This window comes from Odocoileus virginianus, chromosome 17 (assembly GCF_023699985.2).
Source record: "Odocoileus virginianus isolate 20LAN1187 ecotype Illinois chromosome 17, Ovbor_1.2, whole genome shotgun sequence".
Lineage (NCBI taxonomy): Eukaryota > Metazoa > Chordata > Mammalia > Artiodactyla > Cervidae > Odocoileus > Odocoileus virginianus.
The window spans coordinates 41,329,391-41,337,237 of record NC_069690.1 but is presented as its reverse complement, the minus strand read 5'-3'; the positions used below and the strand labels follow the sequence as shown (position 1 = coordinate 41,337,237).

Below are 7,847 nucleotides of genomic sequence, written 5' to 3'. Positions count from 1 at the left end.
TCATTGCTATGAAATTACATTTTAGAAATGCTTTTTATGTATCCCATAAATTTTGGCATGGTATAATTTCATTTTCATTTGTCTCAGAATATTTTTTAATTTCTCTTTTGATTTCTTCTTTTGACCCAATGGTTGTTAGCTGGATGGTATTTAATTTCCCTATATTTGTGAATTTTCCAGATTTCTGCTTGCTATTGGCTACTATTATGGTTTCAAAAGACATTTAATATAATTTTAATTTTCTTAAACTCATTAAGACTTGTTTAGTAATCCAACATATGATCTATCCTGAAGAATGTTACATGTTGCTTTTGAAAGGAATGCTTTATACCTGCCTCTTAAGTCCATCTATGATCTGTGGAGCTATTTAAGTTCAATGTTCTCCTGTAGGTTATCTTTGTGGGTGTCTGGATGACCTATCCACTGGTGAAAGTGGGATATTAATCTCCTCAACTACCACTGTATAGCTGACTGCTTCTTCATTTAGATCTGTAAATATTTTCATTATATATTTAAATTCTCCAACAATATAAACATTCTGATCAAGAAGTTCCATGAGCATTTCTACTGTTGGTATTTTCCAAGGAAAATGGAAACATATATATAATATTTATAAATTATATCTATATATTTATAAAAATACATACAAAAACATTTATAACAATGCTATTTAGTATTTTCAATAGTCCCAAACTGCAAAATATATATATACATATACACATTTATATATACACACATATTTGTATATTATAAAGTATATATGACACAATTTAGCTGTTTGCACTGCAGTTAATATATAATATTATAATATAAATTATATATTTTATACATGCTATATAATGTATATAAAATATATTAAAGTATAATATAAAGTATAAATATAAAATATATGTTGCATTATATATTATATATAAATATTATATATATCCATATTGCATATATTTATCCAATATTATACCAACATTATAAATATTATATATGTTATTTAATGATCTATATTTAGCTGTTGATACATCAGCAGTCGTATAAATAGTCAAATTGTGTCATATTTATTCAGTGGAATATTATACAAGAACAAAAACAAATAATACCTAGATAGATCTCACAGTCATAATGTATGAATAAAGCAGTCACTTCTATAATACTTCATTGATATAAAGCATGCAAAATCAACTAACAGTGTTGCAAGTAAATAAAATGGTTGCCATCTTTGGGATGATTGAGGGGTATAATATGAAGGGAAGGAGTTTCAGGTTTTTTTTCTTATCCTGGTAACAGTGACATGGGTTGTTCACTTTGTGATAATCTATCGGACTGAAAATTAATAAATTTTAACAAATTGTAAATATTTTTTCCATTTATTTTTATTAGTTGGAGGCTAATTACTTTACAATATTGTGTGCTTTTTGCCATACATTGACATGAATCAGCCATGGATTTACATGTAAATTTTTCATTTGAACACTTTACCATCATTACCATCTTTCTAAATTCCATAAATATGCATTAATATACTGTATTGATGTTTTCTATAGGTGAGACAGCGAAAGAGACACAGATATAAACAACAGACTTTTGGACTCTGTGGGAGAAGGCCAGGGTAGGATGATTTGGGAGAATAGCATTGAAATATGCATATTACCGTATGTGAAATAGATGACCAGTCCAAGTTTGATGCATGAACAGGTCACTCAAAGCCAGTGCACTGGGACAACTCAGAAGGATGTGGTGGGGAGGGAGATGGGAGGGGGGTTCGGGATAGGGGATACATGTACACTCATGGCTGATTCATGTCAATGTATGGCAAAAACCACTACAATATTGTAAAGTAATTAGCCTTCAATTAAAATAAATTAATTATTAAAAAAAATCTTTTTGAATACTTTATAAATGAATGTTAACCACAAAAATATTTTGAACATGTTAGGACACATAGATACCTTAGGTATCATCTCATCTAGTCTACTTCTTTAATAAAGTAACCAACAAAAAACCATTCAGTGATGAGAGGTCATTGACTCTACAGGCAAAGAACTAAGACTAGAGTCACTAAGTCTTGACTGAAACTGCTTCCAGTTATATGTGAAAATTTCACATCCTGAGAATCCTTCAAATGGTACAATTGGTCACCCCAGAAGACGAACTGACTTATGCTTTCTTAATCTCAGCATATTACTTCCATTCTTCCCACCTGCTTTGTTCTCCTTTGCCATATGAAAGATTGTGCCAAACATCCTCTACCAAGTGTCTGATAGAAGTGAGATACACAAGGAGAGTAGATTGCTAGAGAGATGCCTCACAACAATCCCTGGAGATTATTATCTCCATTTCTCATAAGAAAACATTTCACAGTGTAATGTTGTATAGCTGATATAGAAAGACTCAGATCCAAGACTGGGTCTTCTGCTCCGGCTCAAGGGTACTGGCATTCATATCTCAAGCAAAGTTATTAATAGAAAAACCCTGGGGCAGAGCAATGGGGAGACATTCATTTGCATTTCTTCTCTAAGAAGTGGAAGTAAATGGAAGTAAAATTTTCCTGTAATACAGATAGCATCTCTTTACAAAATTCTTCCCAAATCAAGTCCCCACAATTCAGTAAACACTAGCTACATGCTGGGGGCACCAGGGGCTGCATTTTAGAGCTCTCATAAGTGCAGGCAGAAGGAGAAGAGGATGTCAGAGGATGAGATGGCTGGATGCCATCACCGATGCAATGGACATGATCATGGGCAAACTCCAGAAGATGGTGAGGGACAGGGAGGCCTGGCATGCTGCAGTCCATGGGGTCACAAAGAGTCAGACAAGACTGGGCAACAGAACAACAACAAGTACAGGGAGCTTCAGTCACTAACCAGCCACTCATACCTTCATCTGCATCAAATATTTGTGAACTCCAATTTGGAGAAAAAGACTTATTTAAGAGACTTATTCTTTTATGTCCCATAAATCATACTCTTGTATGGCTTCCTTGTCCTAAGTACCTATTGACAGAGTAAAAAGGAATTGAGTAATTTTCTGCAAAATGTTATGCTCTCCACTTAAAAGCAGTTTGTCATCCTGATCTAAATGTTTTAAGAAAATTAAGTAAGGACAATGTAGGGGACTGAGAAACTATGAAATGGGTATGTATGACTTTGAGTATCTGTAATCTCTGAACCATATAAGGGTTTTGCTTGTGTTTTGTGAGGCAACAATGAAGCATAGTGTTAGTCGCTCAATAGTGTCCAACCCTTTGCACCCCCATGGACTCTACCCACCAGATCCCTCTGTCCTTGGAATTCTCCAGGCAAGAATACTGGAGTGGGTTGCCATTCTCTTTTCCAGGGGATCTTCCTAACCCAGGGATCGAACCCAGGTCTTCTGCAATTCAGGCAGATTCTTTACTATGTGAGCTACCAGGGAAACCCATGAAGCATATGGGAGAAATAAAAAGTCACGTTCCAGGGGAATCAGAAGAATATGAGAAAGATTAAAAGTGGAAGAACCTGTGCATTCCTAGAAAGCAGGACAGATAGAAAACTGGTGCTTTTGGTACTGCACTCATATTGTTGCCTAAGCATTCATTAAGATAAGGCTTAGTTCTATCTCTGAGAGAAGCAGAAGAGTTTCAGACCTGTATCATCTCCTTGGAAATGGTAGACATACCTCTGATGCACTAAAAATCCAATATACAGGACACATGCCAACCTCTGAGACCATGTATCTGGGAAGCTCTGAGGACGCTGCCAAGGCCAAGCTTGCTGACTGCTATTTCTTGCTGGATGTGTGAGTGCAAGAGGTGAAGAACTAACATGTTCTGGGTTGCCTACTATTTGATAGATATTAACTAAATGCTTCCTATACATTATTTTTAATTCTTGAAGAAATATTCAAGGTAGGTATAAATATTCCTATTTTAGAAATGAGGAAATTATGATTGAGAGTGGTAAAGTAATGCTATTACCAAACCAAACTTGGTTCCCCTTATCCACTCACAGTTAAGCCAACCCACTGACACTGAGTTATAGTGAAAGTGGAAAAAAAGTCAAAGTGTCAGTCACTCTGTCATGTCTGACTCTTTGTGACCCCATGGACTGTAGCCTGCCAGGCTCCTCTGTCCACAGAATTCTTCAGGCAAGAATACTGGAGTGGGTAGCCATTCCCTCCTCCAGGGGATCTTCCCAACCCAGGGATAAAACTCAGGTCTCCTGCATTGCAGGCAGATTCTGTACTGTCTGAGTCACCTGAAAGAAAGTGCATTCACTGCAAGACCTAGCAAGGAGTATAGGCAGCTAATGTTCTACAGACCCAAACTCCCCTGTGGCTTTCAGGGAAAGATTTTTAAATACAGGGCGAGGGAGAGGGTTGTGAAGTAGGTGATTAGCTCATGGACATACTTCTGATTGGTTGGTGGTGAGGTAATCAGGAATCAACATCATCAACCTTCTGGTTCCAACTGGTCTGGGGTCTGTTGTTTGTGGTCAATGTGCAGTCAACTTCTTCCATCAGATGGGAGTTCAGTATCTGCAAAAAGGCTCAGAATATTATCTACAATCCTTGAGGGGAAACTAAATGTCCTTAATTTTGTTTAATGGCTAAATTATTATTATTTTGTCTACTTGATTGTTTTCCTTTGTTTCTACATTTTCTCACCTCTGGTTAAATTTGTTCTTTGGATCTGGGGGAAGACTTAGGAGGCTAAAGATTTTCTGCAAGCAAGAGACAGACAGAGGACATGGTCGGTGGGGAGGGGGAAGGTCTGTCCCTGGAAGGCCCCACAGGGTCTTGCTCAGTTACAGTGCCATGGTTTGTTTTCTCCCAGAAGTTACTTTGAACAAAAGATTCAAGTGAAAGTAATTTGGGAAGTGTAAACAAATTGATGGAGAACAGGGAAGTGATACAGGAAAGAGGTACTTTTAAGCCAGGATCACAGTGGGCAACTATAGCTTAAACCCAAGGAGAAATATCAGAAATAATGTAAAACACACATATTAGAATTATCCACATTGAGGCATAAAGGAGCTGGAGTTTTTATTACAACTCTCCAAAGGCATTGGTTGAAGGCTGTTCTCAGAGTGGCAACACAGGCAGCATGAATTCCTCCTATTTTGTGAAAAGAGCTCTTAGGCATAGAGATGCATATCTGGAAAATTGAAACTGACTTAACATCAGTTCAGTTCAGTTCAGTCGCTCAGTCATGTCTGACTCTTTGCGACCCTAAGAATCGCAGCACGCCAGGCCTCCCTGTCCATCACCAACTCCCGGCGTTTACTCAAACTCCATCACGTTGGTGATGACACCAGCCATCTCATCCTCTGTTGTCCCCTTCTCCTCCTGCCCTCAATCCCTCCCAGCATCAGGGTCTTTTCCAATGAGTCAGCTCTTCACATCAGGTGGCCAAAGTATTGTAGTTTCAGCTTCAGCATCAGTCCTTCCAAAGAACACCCAGGACTGATTTCCTTTAGGATGGACTGGTTGGATCTCCTTGCAGTCCAAGGGACTCTCAAGAGTCTTCTCCAATGCCACAGTTCAAAAGCATCAATTCTTTGATGCTCAGCTTTCTTCACAGTCCAACTCTCACATCCACACATGACCACTGGAAAAACCATAGCCTTGACTAGACAGACCTTTGTTGTCAAAGTAATGTCTCTGCTTTTACTATGCTATCTAGGTTGGTCATAACTTTCCTTCCAAGGAGTAAGTGTCTTTCAATTTCGTGGCTGCTCTTAACATACTATGATCCAAATAGATGGTTGACGTATTAAAAACATCGTCATCTATCTTCAAGTTTTTTCACTCAGCTCCAATATCTGCTTCTTCAGTGTGGTAGCTCAAATCCTAGAAGAAGGAGAAGGAGGGGTGAAGAAGGAAGAAAGAAAGAGAAAGAGGGGGGAAAGGAAGGGAAAATGACACAATAACTATACAGTCAGTGACATGAGGTCACTCACTCTGCCGGCTAACAATGTTAGCTCCTCCTTGTTAGCCCAAACTTTCCCACCTACATCTTTTGAAAGTCCCTCATCTTGGGAACTTCCCAGTCCTGGGGAAATCAGAACTATTGTTTACCTCAGGCCATAGATTGACTGATACTTTCTTAGTCCCAGCATAGTGCTTCTGCTTCTACCCATCTGCTTTGATTCTTTGAAAATTTTAAGATATTGTGCCAAAAATCCTCTACTCAACTGTCTTTGATAGAACTGGAATGCACATGACAGGTAGTCTATAGATGGATTCCTCTAGTAGTCTTGAATTCAGGCTTCTGTGACAAAACAGATCTAGACTCAGGCATGGATTCAGTTTGTCACTGTGAAGAATATCACATCCCTCACCCCAAAGATACTTTCTAGTCTACATACACCAAAGGAATGAAATTGAAAAGAGATGTTTGCACTGACCTTCATGAGGCCATCAGGAACTATAACATATAAGCAGGTTATGATCAAAGCAAGAATGGTGCTGATGACAAGACCACCTTCCTTTGTCTGAAAAAGTTCTATGATTCTGTCAATTAAGAAACATCGTAACCACTTATTTTCTGAAGACTCATGGCTTTTAGGGAAAAACTTCTTTTATAATTCTCCCAGTGACTATGGAAAACAATGTAAACAACAATAAGGAAAGTTCCACTTGTTAGCTCCAACTTGGGGTGGGGGGTGGTCCTTGTATAAAAACTCTAGAACCAAAGGAGCCACTATATTCTGGGAAACTCATCATTAAAGAGGAGCCCACTCTCCCCCACCAACACCATGACCCACTCTTGCTGCTCTCCTTTCCATCAGCCTATCTGCTGTAGGACCACCTGCTGCCAACCAACTTGTGTGACCCCCTGCTGTCAGCCCACCAGCTGTGGCTCCAGCCAGCCTTGCTGCTATCCCGTCTGCTGCCAAACTGCCTGCTGCCAGCCCACCTGTTGCAGCAAACCCTGCTGTCAGCTCACCTGCTGTGAGACCATCTGCTGCCAGCCCTCCTGCCCCCCAACTTGCTATCAAACTAGTGAAACTACCTGCTGTAGGACCACCTGCCGCAAGCCTGCTTGTGTGACCACCTGCTGTGGGTCCAGCAGCTATGGATGAACATTCAGTGGGTCCAGCTGCAGCCAGCCTTGCTGTCAGCCAGCTAGCTGTGCACCCGCGTACTGCCACAGACTCTGCTACCACCCCACGTGCTGCTGCCTCCTTGGGTGCCAAGACCAGAGCTGTGGATCCAGCTGCTGCCAGCCTTGCAGCCGCTCTGTCTGCTGTCAGACCACCTGCTGTAGGACCACCTGCTGCCGCCCCAGCTGTGTGTCCACCTGCTGCCCTTCCTCCTGCTGATCCTCCCATCATGGAAGCATGTGAGACACATCAATCTTCTGAGAGCTAACCTATGAGTGCTCCAGTTACTGCCACAGGCTCCACTGCCAGGCTTTGCTAGCATCCAGCATGCAGAAACCATCTTTCTATGAGTCATTTTCCTGATTAAGAGGCTGTGTGAGGTGGTATGGTAGCATGCAGTTGACTTCAGTCTGACTTTCTCCATCTTCCTTTTCTATTAAACTCGGTGATACCTGCAAGTTTTAGGTCTCCTTGCCTTGCAGTCATTGTGTCAGCCTTGCAAAAATGATCACCACTTTTCTTAAGTAACCTTAAGCACAAATCTTTGTGCTGGATTTCCTAGGTTTCTTTCATGCTTAGTAATTTTTTTCTCTAATGGATTCATTAGAGAAAATGACTCATTCTATTTTACTTCCTCCTTCTTAGGATTACCCTGTGTTGTCTTCCCAACTGTGAGAAAGCTTCTCTGATTCCTTCCGAAAAAAGTCTTTGCTGTCTTCTAGCCTATATTCCAATTTGACTTTTTGTACACCATTTTCTTTTAAGTCTTCT

The 7,847-nt window shown here is 39.9% G+C and overlaps 1 pseudogene; it reads left to right on the top strand.

Moving 5' to 3' along the window:
- The first annotated feature begins 6,728 nt into the window (after positions 1 to 6,728).
- On the top strand, positions 6,729 to 7,295 carry LOC110152628 (keratin-associated protein 9-3-like; annotated as a pseudogene).
- Positions 7,296 to 7,847: the final 552 nt, after the last annotated feature.